At 46.0% G+C, this 18,761-nt stretch overlaps 1 pseudogene; it reads right to left on the bottom strand.

Annotated features, from left to right (window-relative positions):
• Positions 1-441: 441 nt before the first annotated feature.
• LOC148136337 (cyclic AMP-responsive element-binding protein 1 pseudogene) lies at positions 442-4,837 on the bottom strand (annotated as a pseudogene).
• Between the last annotated feature and the right edge of the window lie 13,924 nt (positions 4,838-18,761).

Genomic DNA, 18,761 nt, shown 5'->3' with positions numbered 1-18,761 from the left:
ATTCTCCATCTGTGGCCTTATGTCAAAAGTTCTCAATATTTTTGTGAAATTAAAAATGTGTTGATTTGTACAGATATCTTCTACTCTTCACTATCTCTGAGTGCATAATCTGTAATGTCTCCTATCCAACCACGCTGTGGGAGCACATTCACTATTCCAACTGCAGCAGTACAAGGAAGTCAAACATCACCTTCTTAACAGGCAACAGAGCTTTGGCCTTGATCACTTGTATCTGTGGAAGGAGAAATACACATCATGTTTCAGGGATTGCAATATGTTTTCTAGGGAATGAAAATGGTGCAGAATTTGACTGTCAGAAATGGAAGGAAAATCCACTCACTTATTGGAAAAAAAAAACTCTTGACTGTCAAAGATATTGTGGAAAAAATAACCTGATAATGGAACATATGGTCAGGAGCCAGGCAGCAGTGGACAATTCATTTACAAAGAGGTCTGTGAACGTAATAGTAAAATACTACACAGAGCAAAAATACACACGAGAGACTGAGATAGCTAGACAACAAACAAGTGGACATCAAGGAGCCCAGAGATGAATCAGAGCAATGTTCACTTTTATGATCCCACAGTCAGAGATGTCTAGCACAGAAACAGACTCTTCGGTCCAACCCACCTATGCCAACCAGATATTCTAACCTAATGTATTCCCATTTTCCAGCACTTGGCCAACATCCCTCTGAACCCTTCCTATTCAAATGCCTTTGAAATGTTACAATTTTAGTTGCGCTTTCGGCTCCTTTTGAATTCCCCCCACCACCACCCTAAACCTATATCCTCTAGTTCTGGGATCCACCAACCCTTGTCTATTTACGCTATCCATGTCCCTCACGATTTTTATAAGCCTCTATAGCATCACACCTCAGCCCATTATGCCTCTCCCTGCAATTCAAATCCTCCAACGCTGGTAACATCCTTGAAAATCAATTCTCAAACCTTTCAAGTTTCAGTGCCTCCTTCTGATAGGAGGGAGACCAGAACTGCACACAATATTCCCAAAGTGACCTAACTAATGTCCTGTCCAGCTCTTTTACTCAATGCTCTGACCAATAAAGGGAAGCATACGAAATGCCTTCTTCACTATCCTATCTCCTGCGACTCTAATTTCAAGGAAATATGAACCTACATTACAAGGTCTCTTTGTTCAGCAAGACTCTCCAAAACCTTACAACGCAGTGTGTGAGTCCTGCTCTGATTTGCTTTTGTAAAATGCAGCACCTCACATTTATCTGAATTAAACCCTATCTGCCACTCCCCAGCCCATTGTTCCATCCGATCAATATCCCATTGTACTCGGAGATACCCTTTATCACTGTCCACAATACTTCCAATTTTGGTGTCACCTGCAAACTTACTATCTGTACCGCCTCTATTCACATCCAAATCATTTAAATGAATGACAAAACAAATCCAGAAAAAAAACAACATTTCTCTGGGTGTGAATATGCTCTGTGTAAATCCTGCCCTCTGACTCTCTTCCAGAGAAGGCTGCACATGCGTCCCGCTGAACTTTGCCCCCTACAAAGCTGGCGGCTGCACGTGTCCAGTGAATCGTTGCCCCGAATAAAGATGGTGGTGCTTACTCGAGTCAATCGCTGGATGAGGTATTTTCCCGTTTACTGCAAAAACGGGACTAAGTTTCAAATTTGTATTTTCCGATGTGCACCAAATGTCTATAAACCCTCTCAGCCCATACCAACACCATTCCCCTCCCGCTTGCTGCTGTTTATTTCTATCCTCACCAACAGCTCTCCGTACACACATCCCGAACCAACCGCGAGGATGATCACGTGGTACAGTCTAGTCCAGCCCCTCATTCACTCTGATTGGTCGGAGGACCAACTCCCCCCAGGTCCTCCAGCTCTGTCCCTGCCTTTCCATTGGTCCGCCGCTGACATCAATCACCCAGGGCCCATTGTTGGCTGGAGCATGCGGATTGCTTCGTGGCTTTTGTTGCTGTTCATGAGTTACAAGAGTTAAAAATGACAACAGCATCTCAAAACCACCTGATGAAGAAGCAGCAAACCTAATGCCTCCAAATAATCCTGTTGACCAATAGCCTGGTGTTCTGTGAATTTTACGTATATCCATCCCAATCCAACACCAACACCTCCAAGTCACGAATGAGGGGGGGGGGGGGGGGATGTATAACCTAAGATCTAGGAACAGTAGAAGGCCGTCCTGCCCTTCGAGCCTACTCTGCCATTCAATAAGATCATGGCTGATCATTTCGTGGACACAGAACCATTTACCCATGTTCTCACCGTGTCCATTAATTAATTACGTTTTAAAAAATCTAACCTAGCTTTAAAAACGTTTTCTAAACTAGCATCAACTACTTCCCTGGGCAATGAATTCCATAGAGGTCAAGAAGTTCCTTCTCAATTCAGTCTTAAATCTACTGCCTCTAGTCTTGCCGTGATGCCCTCTTGTCCGAGCTTCACCTGCCAATGGAAACATCTCTCTACTTCTATGTTATCCATTCCATTCATTATTTTATATGTTTCCATTCTTCTGAATTCCAATGAATATAATGCCAATCTACTCAGTCTCTCTTAAGCCAACCCCCTCAACTCCGGAATCACCTAGTTAACCTCCTCTGCACCCCCTATCGTGCCAGTACATCCTTTCTCAAGTAAGGAGATAAAAACTGCATGCAGTACGCCAGGTGTGGCCTCACCAGCACTCAAATACAGCTGGAACATAACCTTTGCTTTTAAACACATTCCTTTCAGCAATGAAGAACAAAATTCCATTTGCTTTCTGAACTGATTGTTGTACCTGGTGACAGACCTTCATGCAGAAGGATGCTCAGGTCACTCTGCAGAGCAAATGATGCAACTTTTTAACATTCAAGTGATTTTTTTTTAATGTTACTACAACCAAAGAGTATAACCTTTATATTTACAAACATTCTATTTCATTTGACAGACCATTACCCACTCACTCAATGTATCTATGTTCCTCTGCAAAGTTTCACAGTCCTCCGCTCACTTTATTCTGCTAATCATCTTCGTGTCACATGCAAAATTTGACACCCTACACGTGGTTCCAATTCCAAATCATCTGTATCAGTTGTAAATAATTGCAGTCCCAACACCGCTCCCTGAGGCATACTACTTGTCAATGATTGCCAGCCAGAATAATACTCATTTGTTCCCACACTTTGCTTCCTATTAGTTTACCAATCTTCTATCCATGCTAATACGCTACCGCTAACGCCATGCACCCTTATATTATGCAACAGCCTCTTGCACAGCACCTTGTTGATGGTCTTTTGGAAATCCAGGTACACCGCATCCACTGGGTTCCCGTTGTCCACCTTGCTTGAAATGTCTTCATAGAATTCAAAAAGATTGGTCAACCATGACCTGCCCTTCATGAACCCATGCTGCGTCTGTACAAAGGGGCAATTCCTATCGATATTCCGTATTATTTCTTCCTTGATAATCTTTCCCACTGCAGAGACTAAACTAACTGGTCTATAATTCCCCACTTTTTGTCCACCGCCTTTTTAAAACAGTGGTGTCACTTCTGCTGTTTTCCAATCTGCTGCGACTGCCACAGAGTCCAGTGAATTTTGGAAAATTACTGCCAGTGCATTTGCTATTTTTCCTGGCATCTCTTTTAGTACCCTGGGATGCATTCCACCAAGGTCAGGAAACTTTTCTATCATTAGCTCAATTACCTCCAAACAGTCTAAAACTAGCTGTTCTGAAATAATGATAATTTCCAAATCCTCACCTACCTTTGTCTCTTTGCTAGTTACTGGAAAGATATTAGTATCCTCCACTGTGATATTCACATAACTAAATGCTTCTTCTCATTTTCCAAAGGACCAACATTTACTTTAGCCATTCTTTTCTCGTTATATATATTTATGTAAGCTTTTGCTCTCTGTCTTTATAGTCTGTGCTAGTTTATTTTTCTCATGTTCTATATTACTTTTCTTTATAGTTCTTGTGGCTTTCGGTTGAAATTTAACATTTTCCCAGTTCTAGTTTCATGCTGTTTTTGGCCACTTTGTACGCCTTCTCTTTCAATATGATGTTCCAGAACAGCAACCCAATTCTCCAAGCATTTCACATACTCTTTCTTCTTGCGACGGCACTCTCGACCTGCTTCCCTGTTTTTCATGAGGCGGATTTCACGTTTACAAGTGGTTTCTTCAGCATTCTGGGGCTGGCTTTGCAGGACTGGTGATGATGCCATAACCATTCCCTGGCCAACAGTGAAGTTAGGAGTTGTACGGATCTGATAGGTTTGGACATCTCCAGCAGCACCTTGTACAAGTGCTGTCCATCAGGACTCTGGACATACTGTATAATGGTTACTCCAACCTTGGCTGTAGCTGCGTTGGTCATTGTTCGTGTCTGGAGCCCTTGCACTCCATCTGTACCATTGTTGGCCAGCTGAATTGGTCCCCGCTGTGTGACAGCAAGGTATTGTCCGCTGCTCGTCTGATAGATGGGTGTCTGCATCGTCATTGTAGTAACGGTTGAGACAGACTCTTCTTCTGATTTCTCCTCATTGATTTCTTGGCACACCGGGGGGATTAGAAGAAAGTTCATTCAGAATTTTCCTGTATGAAGGCCGTCTCTGTAGAATTTCTCTACGGTTGAGAGTCAGTCATGCTATTCACAGATTCCTGGGAGTCCTCACTTTCAGGTATAGTAGAGAGCTGAACAGTCTGAACTTGAGGGGACTGCCTGATTGAGGACTGAGTTGCTTGGATAACTCCTTGGACTTGAATTGTCTGCCCATTCGGCAATTGCACGAAAGTTACTGCTGGACTTGTTGTTGATTGGATCCCAGGCATGGTTACCTGCATGGTCACATTATATATTAATGATCTGGATGAAGGGACTGGGGGCATTCTATCGAAGTTTGCTGATGATACGAAGTTAGGTGGCCAGGCAGGTAGTACTGAGGAAGTGGGGAGGCTGCAGAAGGATCTAGACAGTTTGGGAGAGTGGTCCAGGAAATAGCTGATGAAATTCAATCATCAATGAGCAAATGCGAGGTCTTGCACTTTGGAAAACAGAATACAAGCATGGGCTACTTTCTAAAAGGTGAAAAACTCCATAAAGCCAAAGTACAAAGGGGTCTGGGAGTGCTAGTCGAGGATTCTCTAAAGGTAAACATGCAGGTTGAATCCGTGATTAAGAAAGCGAATGCGATTTGTCATTTATCTCAAGAGGGTTAGAATATAAAAGCAGTGATTTGCTACTGAGACTTTAAAACGCTCGGGTTAGGCCCCATTTGGAGTACTGTGTCCAGGTTTGGTCCCCACACCTCAGGAAGGACATACTGGCACTGCAGCGTGTCCAGCAGGGATTCACACGGATGATCCCTGGAATGGTAGGTCTAAGATACGAGGAACGGCTGAGGATCCTGGGATTGTATTCATTGCAGTTTAGAAGGTTAAAGGGAGATCTAATAGAAACGTACAAGATAATACATGGCTTGGAAAGGGTGGATGCAAGGAAATTGTTTCCGTTAGGCGAGGAGACTAGGACCAGTGGGCACAGCCTTAGAATTCAGAACAGAAATGCGGAGATATTTCTTCAGCCAGAGAGTGGTGGGTCCGTGGAATTCATTGCCACGTAGTGCAGTGGAGGCTGCGACGCTAAATGTCTTCAAGGCAGAGATTGATAAATTCTTGATATCACAAGGAATTAAGGGCTACAGGGAGAATGCGGGTAAGTGAAGTTAAAATGCCCATCAGCCATGATTAAATGGCAGAGTGGACTCGATGGGCCAAATGGCCTTACTTCCACTCCTATGTCTTATGGTCTTATGGACTAATTTGATCACTTTCCTCAGATACCCATTGCCGAATATGCCTTTTTATACAGTCCTTCCTTTTCACTGGAATATACCTTTGCTGAGCACTTTGTAAAATGTGTTTGAAAATCTTCCACTGCTCATCAACTTCCCACCATAAAATTTTTGTTTACAGTCTACATTATCCAGATTCTCTCTCATTCTATTGTAGTTCCCAGTGTTCAAGTACAGGACCCAGCTATTAGATTTTATCTGCACACTCTCCATATGTATTCTAATTCAACCATACAGTGATCGCTTCTTCCCAGGGGATGCCTAACTCTGAAGTCATTAATTATTCCCTGCCTCATTGCACAGGGCCAGATCTTGGATAGCTTACTCCCTTGTCACTTCCATTTCATACTGTTCAAGAAAACTATCATGGATACACTTAATGAACTCCTCAAAGCTACTTTGACTGAGCTGGTTTGACCGATCTACATGGAGATTAAAATCACCCACGATATTAGCTGTACCATTTTTACAGGCATTAATTATTTATTTGTTTATTACCCATGCCAATGTGATGTCATTTTTTGGTGGCCTATACACTACACCTATCAGTGACTTTCTTGCTAGAATTTTGACTGTATCATTCCTGTTTCTCCTAATGTACAGCAATAACAACAACTACTTGCATTGTATGGAATCTTTTACAATGGCAAATCTCCTAAGGTGCTTCATGGATGGTCAAAACATTGATTAAAGAGAATGATTTTAAAATAAATCTTAAAAGGAGGACAGAGAAGGTTAGGGAGGCTATTCCACAGACCTCTGCCCTTGACAGCTCCAACTGTGCAGTAATGCAGGTGGGGTGGATTGAAAAGCGAACGTACAAAGGGGAAATGGAAGACAGCAAGCAATACATAAAGTCTTAACGAGAGAGGAGGTTCAAGACTGAGTCTGTCTGTCATCGAGAGTATGGCTTCCTCATGGAGTTGGAAGCACTGCAACAGGTCCATGCATGTCATGACTATAGCGCTAAAAGAGATTTCTGCTGTCTTAAACAGAGTGACGGATCTTGTATTGTGGGCTGACCAAATGACAGTGATCTCTAACAAACATGCACGAGGTAGAGTCAGGCAATAATGAGATGCTGCAACAGGAGGGGAACGGGTAGCTTCATACAAAACCCTACTCCTTCTCATCTATTTTCAACTCCAAAACCGAGGGAGTTCCAGAAAAGCACATTTATATCCCACTACAACACTTTATCCCACCATCGTGTTATATGTGCACATAGAGGAGTGGAACAGACTGTATTTGGACCCTGAAACACTTGGTAAAGACTAAAATCATCTGAGTCTCGAGAGCCCCACCACATTGTATGCGTTTTCTATTGATTTTACTCGGTTCCTGACTTCCCTTGTTTTCCCTCATGAACCTGTTCAAAGTTGTTTTTACACACACCTGCACCATCTGTGAATTAAACGCCGGTCTCTCGGTCCAAGATTCGGGATATTTTCACTGCATCACAAGGCATCGATTCCAACTTCCCTTGTTCCTTAATGTTTATGTTGCTTCGCTGCTAAGTCGCGCCTCAATCAACCCTGCAATTGGGAGGAAGCGGCGGAACTGGAGGACAGAGCAGCATCCGGTCCTCCAACCAGAGTGAGTGAGGAGCGGGGCCAATGCATTCTCGGGAGTGAACGCTTCAGGATTGGTCAGAAAGTAAACTGTTTTGCAGGATTGATCATTCTCACGACATAGTGGAGCATTAAACCCCTCTCATAAAACATTGTGAGGTTTTAAAGAAATCGTTAAGATGTAAATCTGACAACATAGTTAAGATGTAAACCTGACAATGTACATATTTCCAATCGATTTACACAACTCTATTTACACAACTTATTTTCAAACTCTCAGAATGATTGGTAATTTACATACCTGGCAGGTATGGTTAAGTTGGACCGAAAAATCTATTTGCATATTAACCATCTCAATGACTGTAACTCAACAGAGCAATTGTTAATGTCTAATATTACTCCCGTGATTCTGTGCAGGTATGAATATTCTCTATAAACTCACTGATAACCTCCGACGCACGCGCAGTTTGGTTTCCATGAAGTGCATGCGCCGTGTCACATTAACCAGGACACGGTGACACATGGAGCAGCTTTCTCCGGGTGCGGCTACGATCGGCTTCAGAGAGCGGCGTGTGGGATAGTCACTGGGAGAAAGGACCGGAGAGAATTCACAAGACGCGGATAGGTGAAAAAACCCGAAAAAGACCCTCCAGGCCCGGATACGGAGGTGGTGGTCACTGTCGGGAAAGCGGCCCAGCGTCACGGCCGCAATTTGTTTGGCGGAAGAGGGAGCGCGGGCCTCAGAGCCGCCATCTTGAGAAGGTCAATGAGCATTAGGGCGGGGCTACCGAGGTCTGGGATAATCGGAGGAAACACCCACCTGAGATTACTTCACTAAAGACATGAATGCACCCGGTGGATTTTTCTTAACATCAGCAATTATTTAATGCTCACTTACATATTTTTAATTACATCTTTTTTGAAACATTTAATTCACATTCAATCATTTGCAATAGTGGGATTTGAACCTGTGTCCAGAGCACATTTGCTGAGTTTCTAGATAAATTGTCTCACAATAATGCCCCTAGGCTATCACTTCGTATGCTCACAGGTTGCGCATCCCTGTGCAACATGAATCAAAACCCTTTCTTCCTGCACAATTGTTTGATCTTGCACTCTGGTATCTCTACCCTCGAGCCTTACCCATCCTGCTTGGGACACAATCCCTCCATGGTATAACTCACCTCAGGCCTTACCAATCCTGCTGTGGGACACAGACCCTCCCCAGTACAGAGTCCTCTCGGGCCTTACCCATCCTGCTGTGCGACATAACCCCTCCCCGGTATAGACTCCCCTTGGGACTTACCCATCTTGCTGAGGGACACAACTCCTCCCCGGTACAGGAGGCCTTCGGGCCGAACCTATCCTGTCATGGGACACAACCCCGCCCCGGTAAAGTCTCCCCTTGGGTCTTACCCATCCTGCTGTGGGACGCAGCTACTCCCCAGTACAGAATCCCCTCGGGCCTTAACCATCCTGCTGTGGGACACAACCCCTCCGCGGTACAGACGCCTTTTGGGTCTTACCCATCCTGCTGTGGGACACAGCCACTCCCCGATACAGACTCCCCTCGAGCCTTACCCATCCTGCTGTGGGACACAACCCCTCCCTGGTGCAATCTCCCCAGGGGCCTTACCTATCCTGCTGTGGGACACAACCCCTCCCCAGTACAGACTCCCCTCGGGCCTTACCCATCCTGCTGTGGGACACAACCCGTCCCCAGTACAGAATCCCCTCGGGCCTTACTCATCCTGCTGTGGGACACACTCTCCCCTGTACAGATTCCCGTCCGGCCTCACCCACCCTAACGTGGGACACAATGCCTTCCCTATACAGATATCCCTTGGACATTTCCCATCCCGGGTCCAGACTTGTCCAAGGCCTTGCCCATCCAGCTGTGGGACACGACCATTTCCCGGTACAGACATCCCTCGGGCCTTCCCCTTCCTGCTGTGGGACACAACCCCTGCCCGGTACAGACTCCCCTCGGGCCTTACCCATCCTGCTGTGGGACACAACCCCTGCCCGGTACAGACTCCCCTCAGGCCTTACGCTGTGGGACACAACCCCTGCCCAGTACAGACTCCGCTCGGGCCTTACCCATCCTGCTGTGGGGCAGGTTGACAATCGTATTGAATAGTATCCCTCCAGTGTGGAAACAGGCCCTTGGTCCAGCAAGTCCACACTGACCCACGATACATACACTGCTCAAAATAGCTTCAAAATACATAGAAACAGTGATCACTGAATTGGTTAAAAACTCCGTAGTTACATTGGGCACTTTAAAAGTTTCGCTGTATTGGTGATATGTTCCTTTTCTTCAAATAGGTAACATTTTTATTAAAGCAGCAGATGTTCATTGTGAGAGTGTCTCTATTAAACTAGAATCTGTTCTGTTCTCTGTGTAACAGGCTGTTGTTGTGTGCGATGGACTGTCACTAACAGTGTAATTGACCTGTGAGTCCTTGATCAGGTTTCCTTTGTCTGTAAATCTAATGATCAGTGAACTACACATCCGCTCTTCTTAGCGAAAACAAAGAATAATTTCTCAACAAAAAAACGGCACAACACAAAGCTATTTCATGGATTTTTGGCACACACCACCGACCAGTGTATCTGGTAAGTCTGTTTCCTGAATAATTCTAAACTCGATCTGTAACTCTAAAAGCATCTGTATTGCTTGTCAGTTGGTTGATAATTCAGCCTCTTTGTTCTGAGCTGTTTTGATGCAGGCGGTGGCTTCATTCTGTCTCTGCCAAGCGTGTTTTCTCCTTCTGTTGTGGTTCTGGGAGATTCCTTTTTGCAGGTTAGAATATTCAATGACTGAACATTGAATGATTTTTGACTCTAACAGAACCTTGTTTTCAGCTCATTATTCACTTTCCATTTCCTGGTTGTGTTGAATGTTACAGAAACAGGCTCTGAGCAATGTTTCCATTCACTCGTGTTGGATTCATTGACAGCCACGTGGTCAGTCAGTTTCAGGCTGATGGATCAGTATCTCTGTCCTATTAGATGATGGTCAATTGCTCAGTTTCTGATGGCTGACCTCAGTGTCAGTCCATCAGCTGCTGAAACTCTCCATTCAGCATTTGTTTCCTGTTACCATGACTATTCCAATACCGTCCAGCTTGTCTCCCACATTCTACCTCCATATACTCATGATCACCTCAGATTCTACTGTCAGTATCCTTACAGCAAGTCACGTAAGTCATCCACCTCCATTTCACGCTGCTCCACATTACAATCAGTCCAAATGCAATTTCAGAATTCCATTCATTGCGTTTAAATACACCCATGATCCTGCCCTCTCCAAACACCCAGGTTCAATCAGGTAGGTGGGTGACCATGTCGTTGGGTTGGAGCAAAAGCAGGAATCACTGAGGAGCATACAGGAGACAAAGATGGGGTTGGATGGGGGATGTTTGAGGAGGGAGAGGAGGTATATTGAGAGGGTGGATGGGAGATGGTTAAGGAGAGACATTTGGTGTATTGAGGGGCTGGATGGGGGATGGTTAGGAGGGAGAGCTGGTGTATTGTTGGGGATAGCTTCTCAAGGGAGTAGAACAGCGGTGGCCAGGTCTATAACACTACAACTCAATGGCCTGAGTTATCGGGAGATGTTGGACAAGCTGGGACATTTTTCTTCAGAGCAAAGGAGACTTAAGGGAGATCTTATAGAAATGTATATGATCATGAGACGCATGGATAGGGTGAATGCATTCAGTCTTTTTTCCCAGGGTTGAAGAATTGACGACGAAAGGGTATCAGTTTAAGATTAGAGGGGAAAGAATAAAAGGGAACGTTAGCAGCAACTTTTTTACACAGATGCTGATACGCATACGTCATGAGCTGTCAGTGGAAGTGGCTGAGGCAGGTACATTTACAACATTTAAAAGGCATTTGGACAAATACATGGATAGGAAAGAATAAGAAGGATAAGGGGCATGGGCAGGGAAATGGGGTTTCCATGGATGGAAATTATGGTTGCCAGGGATCAGTCTGGTCCCTAGGCCTGTCTCCATACTGTAAGACTCTATTACTCTATAACTGACTCTGCTGTAAAACAAGGTCGGGCAAAATCCACGGGAGTGAAAATGGGAGGAGAACCACTAGTTGGGGGTATAGACAGGTGTTACTGTGGCTGCGTCCGAGACTCCAGGATGGGGTGTTTTATCCCTGGTGCCTGGATCAGGGACATCTCTGAGCATTTGCTTGAAATTCTGAATTGGGAGAATGGGAGGCCAGAGGTCATGGTGCACATTGCTACCAACGACACGGATAAAAAGAGGTATGAGATCCTGAGGAGTAAGCACATGAAATAGGGAACGACTGAAAAGCAGGACCTTGAGGGTAGTAATCACTGCGTTACCACCAGCACCATGTGGTAGTGAGGCAAGGAATTGAAAGATAGCAGACATAAATGCATGGCTGAAGAGCTGGTACAGGGGGAGAGTTTCAGAATCTTGGACCATTGGGACCTCTTCTGGAGCAGGGGTGACCTGAACCAGAGGGGAACCAATATCCTCACAGGGAGGCACATTCCTGCTACCCGTGAGGGTTTAAACTAGAATGACAAGGGCCTGGGAACCACAGCAGCAGGCCAGCACGTTGTGCGGGGGGGTGGGGGGGGGGTGGGTGAGGGGTGGGGGGCGGGGGAGGAAGGTCGGAAGATGTAAACAAGTCAGTCAGAAAAGAAATACAGAGAAATGAACACCATAGTACAAATGGGCTGATTGTGTTAATTTCAACACAAGGTGCAACACAGCTAAGGTAGTTAAGCTCAGATCCGATATTGTGGCCATTCCAGAGATTTGGTTCGGAGTAGGACAGGACTGGCTGCTCAATATTCCAGGGTTTCATTGTTTCAGACGAGATGGAAAGGAGGATAAAAAACGTGGAGGAGTTGCATTACCAATCGGGGGGGCGGGGGGGATGTTACGTCTGCACTCAGCACATACTGGAGGGGCTCGTCCACTGAGGCAACGTGGATAAGAAGGATGCAGTTGATGGGAATATACTATAGGACCCCCAATATGCCAACGATACCTCGAGGTACAAATATCTAGTCAGATTATGGAAAGAGGCAATAACAACAGAGTTCTCAAAGTGACTTTAACTTCTACACCATTTGCTGACTTACTTTAGAGCAAGAGGATGAGACGGTGTAGAGTTTGTTTAGTGTATCCAAGACGATTTCTTGAAACAGTAAGGAGGGGGCAGGGTCATAGTGAACCTTATATTGCCGAATGAGCCTCTCCAGGTGACTGACCTTTCAGTGGGAGACGATTCTGGAAACAGTGATCACAACTCAAGTTTTTCTTAAAGGTAGCTACGAATAAGGAAAAGGTCAGGATCACATGGGATGTTTCTAAATTGTGGGATTGCAAATGATGTCAGTATTAGGCAGGAGCTTGGGAGTGTTAATTGGGAGAAGCTGTCATCAGACAATGCCACATTGGGCACGTGGGAGTTAGTTAAAGGCTTGCTGATCGGAGTACACGACCAGCATGTTCCAGTAAGGAGGAGGAACAAGGCTGGCAATGTAAGGGTCCCATGGATAATGAGGGGGGCTGAGGATTCAGTCAAAAGGGAAAAAAAAACAAGTCTATGCAAATTTTGGGGAGCTAGAATTGGCATGGCATGTGAGAAATGTATAAAACAAAAGCTTGAAGGTATCCAAACAGGGAATGAGCAGAGCAAGGAGGAGCCATGCCCTTCGCAACTAGAGTTAAAGTGAATCCCAAGTCGTTCTGGAGATAATTACCCATAAGAGGATTTGAACATGGATCGTTACAGCGCAGTACAGGCCTTTTAGCCCTCAATGTTGCACAGACCTGTGAAAATAATCTGATGCCTATCTAACCGACACCCTTCCAATATTACCCATATGTATGCCCAATGCCCGTTTAAATGCCCTTGACGTCAGCGATTCTACTACTGTTGCAGGCAGGCGTTCCAGGCCCCTACTGCTCTGAGTGAAGAAAGTATCCCTAATGTCTGTCCTAAATCTATCCCCCCTCAATTTAAAGCTATGTCCCCTTCACCATTCGCGGAAAAATATCTCTCCCTGTCCACCCGATCTAACCCTCTGTTTATCTTATATATCTCAATTAAGTCACCTCTCGACCTTCTTCTCTCCAACTAAAACGCCTCCATTCCCTCAGCCTTTCCTTGTAAGACCTTCCTTTCATACCAGGGAATATCCCAGTAAATCTCCTCTGAACCCTTTCCACAGCTTTCACGTAACTAGTAGGAAGGTCGGGCCAGTCAAGACTGAAGGAGTGAACTTGTGCTTGAAGTCAGTGGAAGTACTTTGCATCGGCATTCACCCAGGGAAGTGATATAGAGGATAATGAGATTTGTGTGGAGCATGCAAATGTGCTCGGGCATTTTTGAGGTCGAGAAAGAAGCGTTGGATTTCTTGAAGAGCAATAAAGTGGATTAATCCTGAGGGCCAAATCGTATCTACCCCAGGTTATTGAGAGAGTCGAGACAGGAGATTTTTGGGGTCTTGGCCAAGATTTTTGAATCCTTGCTAGCCACTGGGAAGGTCGCAGAGGACTGGTGAGTAGCTTATGGTGTTCCCCTCTTCAAGAAGGGAAATAGGGACAATCCAGGAAATTATAGCACGGCGAGTCTCACCTCAGTAGTTGGGAAGCTTTGGAGAGAATTCTTACGGATAGGATTTATGCGCATTTGCTAAAGAATGGCCTAATTAGGGAGGGTCAGCGCAGCGTCAAGAGATGCACAGGGTTGACGGTCAAAATGTTTTACCCAGAGTTGAAATATCTTTTACTAGAGAACGTGCATTTAAGGTGAGAGGGGGAGAGCTCAAAGGAGATGTGAGGGGTAACATGTTTTCCACAGGGAGTGGTCGGAATCTGGAACATGCTGCCATGGACGTTGGAGGAGGCAGATATGAGAGGGGTGTTTAAGGGGTTTTTGGGTGAGCATGTGAACATGCAAGGATATGGAACAAAGATAGGCAGAAAGGATGAGTTTAATTTGGTGTCACATTCAGCACAACATTCTGGGCTGAAGGGCCCGTTCCTGTGCTGTGCTGTTCTTTGTTGTGTTTCTTCTGTTACAACATGACGGTGAACCCCTCTATTAATTAAACCAAACACCCAGAAAAGTTTACCTCACCACATAATCTGTTAAAGTCTGAGTGACAGAAAACTCACAAATTTCACTATTTAAAGAAAATAGCATCAATTTATTTTTAACTCGAAATGTGAATATTAAACAACTATTCATAAATCTAAGCTCTCCCTTTCTCTTCACTGCTTATTATCTGCCTGCGGCTCTATAAGTATACGTTATTTCAATAAGGCACTTATTAAAATTACATCAATTTCATGTCAAACCCACACAGTGACTCGTGTCTTTTGTGTCTTTCTGCTTCTGGTGGAGGATCTCCCTGGGTCGTCGTTGTCTTCTTTTACTCTGAGTATGTTTCATATGAAAAGGTACCCTTTGATTGAGGGACTTTCCTAATTTCTTGACGAGCTAGATGTTAACTCTCCCAGACAGCAGTTACTCTCTGCCCAGTTTTTAAAATGTCTGCATTTTAATTGCCCCCATTAGATAATCTCATTGGCTTGATGCTGGCAAAACATAAATTCAAACTCGATTGGGTTTTGGAATCTTGGGGTATAATTTAAACTGATAGGTTAAATTTGAATTATTGTCAAAACAGAAACCAACTCAGGTCTATATTTCACAGCCAAATGTTACATTTGTTTGCTTTCCCAGTACACTCTGGGATTGCTGGCCAGTCATACACAGTACACAGGTAGTTGTAAGCTCTCAGTTCAGAAGAGCGTTCTCTCTCTCTCACCTTCAACTTTATAACAAATTGAGCATTACTTTATCAGCAAGGTTATTTATTAAAGTGACAAGCAGCAGATTGTTTACATGATCTTTTTGGCTTAATATTTCAATTTCAACATAAAACAATGGCTTGTGTTTGTGAGAGGATCATGTTGCTCTGTGCAACAGACTGTCACTAATAAGATTATGCTCCCGATAACGCAGATTTCCTTTGTCTGTAAATTCTGCACAAAGTGATGTAAACACCTGGAAAGGGGTTTTGTTTTCCAATGTGATTTCCATTAATGCACTTAGTGGAACCTCAGGCAGACAGATGGACACAGATGGGTGCAAATTTGTTTTCTTCCCTGAAGGAAGCACACGCTGCCATCAGAGTGTTTGTAACAGAAGGGCACTGACTCATTACTGGGACTGGAGGTTGTTTACAAAGTGGGACTAAGTGGGTGAGTACTGCATGTCAATAAGAAGTGTTTTCATTGAACTGGATATTATTACCAAAGAGATTGGCAGGGTTGATGTTGGCAGCTGTCTCTGCTGATAGGAATCTACAATGGGTCACAGTCTCAGGACTGGAGAGCAGCCTGAGTGACTGAGATAAGGAGAAATGACTTCACTCAAACACCTGGGAATCTGTGATCATTTCCACCTCAAGAACGGAATCACTGACTACATTCCAGAGAATAATTTGCAATGTTTGTAATACTAAGTGGATCAAAAGATGTTGCAGAAACTGGGTGAGTTCTGAAAAGTTAATGGTGATGTTACTAAAATGAACAGAAATGCTGTGGCTGCTGGAAATTTGAAACAGACTGGCCGCAACTGTAGAGAGAGAGAAGCAGAGTTAATGTTTTGCATTTGATGTAACTTTTAAGCAGAACAAAGAATGTTATTAAGCTGTGGTCAGACTCCTGGGGCGAAATGGTATCGTTCTGTCGGGTTTTTTTTTGGAGAACCAATCCCCTCATTTGCTTGACTGTGGCACTGTGACTGCGATATTGAAACAGCAAGGACTCTTTCTGGGTATCATTGATGTAAATTAGGGTCCGTTGTTCATCGCTGACTTTGGAGGCAGTTCTGATACATGGGAATATTCAATTTAAAATGTTGATCTCGCAAAACAGGAAGATTTTCTCCCAGACAGGGAATCAGACGTCCATTACTGATCCTCACTGACCATTAAAGGACTCAAACCGAGAGATTTATTTTTGTGACTGACACAGTCATATGTGGTATACAGTAGCTCAGACAGTCCTGTCCTTCCACACATCCCGGCTTCTGGACTCTGAATCAGAGGATCTTGATGGAGAAACCCTTCCAACAGATGGGACAATCCAAGAGATACCCAATATCCACATTTTCCCTCTGGGGGAGTCCCTAAAAGGTTGACTGTCAAGGTCAGAACGGATATTTCTTTAGATTAGATTACATTACAGTGTGGAAACAGGCCCTTCGGCCCAACAAGTCCACACCGACCCGCCGAAGCGTAACCCACCCATACCCCTACATTTACCCCTTACCTAACACTACGGGCAATTTAGCATGGCCAATTCACCTGACCTGCACATCTTTGGAATGTGGGAGGAAACCGGTGCACCCGGAGGAAACCTACGCAGACACGGAGAGAATGTGCAAACTCCACACAGTCAGTCGTCTGAGGCGGGAATTGAACCCGGGTCTCTGGCGCTGTGAGGCAGCAGTGCTAACCACTGTGCGACCGTGCCGCTGAGTAATATTTACTCAGTCAATTGCTAGGACAGAGAGATTGACTGGAGGCCCAGATTGTCAGCTTGAAGAGTAGTCACTGCTTTGATGTAGGAAATGGAAGGGTATCATTTGGATTGTTCACCCATTTGTAGAGGGGGCTATAGCTTTCATTGTGAGTGGGAGCTTGAGAGAAGCTGATTTAGCGTGGTTGTGGGGATGTTCATACAACTTTCAGGAACGGATTAATACACCAGAGGAATGTGTCAGTGTTTAGGGGGGCTCCGAGAGGGGTGGGGGGGATGTGTCAGTATTTAGAGGGGGCTCCGAGGGGGGTTGGCAGGGGGAATGTGTCAGTGTTTACAGGGGGCTCCGAGAGGGGTGGGGGGAATGTGTCAGTATTTACATCGGGCTGCGGGGGGGGGAATGTTTCAGTGTTTACAGGGGGCTCCGAGAGGGGTGGGCAGGGGGAATGTGTCAGTATTTAGAGGGGGCTCCGAGGGGGGTGGGCAGGGGGAATGTGCCAGTGTTTATAGATGGCTCCGAGAGGGGAGGGGGAATGTGTCAGTGTTTACAGGGGGCTCCGAGGGGGCTGGGGGGAATGTGTCAGTGTTTACAGGGGGCTCCGAGAGGGTGGGAGAATGTGTCAGTGTTTACAGGGAGCCCCGAGAGGGGGTTGGGGGAACCGTGTCAGTGTTTACAGGGTGCTCGGAGAGGGGTGGGGGAATGTGTCAGTGTTTACAGGGGGCCCCGAGAGGGGTGGGGGAATGTGTCAGTGTTTACAGGGGGCCCTGAGAGGGGGTTGGGGACAAAGTGTCAGTGTTTACAAGTTGCTCCGAGGGGGGTGGGCAGGGGGAATGTGTCAGTGTTTACAGGAGGCTGCGAGAGGGGTGGGGGGAATGTGTCAGTGTTTACAGGGGGCTCCGAGAGGGGAGGCGGAATGTGTCAGTGTTTACAGGTGGATCCGAGGGGGGTGGGGGTATGTGTCAGTGTTTACAGGGGGCTCTGAGGGGGAGCTTTAAGGGGGAATGTGTCAGTGTTTACAGGGGGCACCGAGGGGGGTGGGCAGGGGAAATGTGTCAGTGTTTACGGGGGCTCCGAGGGGGTAGGTGGGAAAATGTGTCAGTGTTTACAGAGGGCTCCGAGGCGCTGAGGGGAATGTACCTCTATTTACAGGGGGCTCCAGTCCCCTCACCCACCCCCAACACCGTCCAAACCCGCGCCCATCAAACCCGTCCGAAACCGTTCCCCCCCACCCCGACCGACATCATTCCCCCAACTCCGTGCAACGCCGTTCCCCCCACCCCATCGCCCCCAACCCCGTGTAACACCGTGCCCCCACCCCGTGTAACACCGTGCCCCCAACCCCGTGCCTCCCAACCCCGTGCAACACCGTTCGCTCCCCCAACCCCGTGCAACGCCGTTCGCCCACCAACCTCGTGCAACGCAGTTGCCCCCCCAACCCCGTGCAACGCCGTTGCCCCCAACCCCGTGCAACGCCGTTGCCCCCCCAACCCCATGCAACGCCGTTGCCCCCCACCCCGTGCAGCGCCGTTGCCATCCCAACCCCGTGCAACGCCGTTGCCACCAAACCCGTTGCTACAACATCATTGCCACCAATCCCAGAATGCCTAAGGGAATCCTCAGAGTGTGTGAGGGAGTCCCCAGAGTGTGACAGGGACGGTCCCAGGGAGTCCCAGATTGGTTGAGAGAGTCCCATGGTGTGTAAGGGAATACCCAAGTGTAAGAGAGAATCACAGAATGTCCCAGAGTGTGTGTGCGCGAGAGAACGTCCCG

The sequence above is a fragment of the Chiloscyllium plagiosum genome, unplaced genomic scaffold, assembly GCF_037043375.1.
Source record: "Chiloscyllium plagiosum isolate Xiang-an unplaced genomic scaffold, Cpla_swu_hap1 HiC_scaffold_46, whole genome shotgun sequence".
Classification (NCBI taxonomy): Eukaryota; Metazoa; Chordata; class Chondrichthyes; order Orectolobiformes; family Hemiscylliidae; genus Chiloscyllium; species Chiloscyllium plagiosum.
Note: the sequence above shows the minus strand (reverse complement) of the source record. Positions and strands in the feature narration are given on the sequence as shown.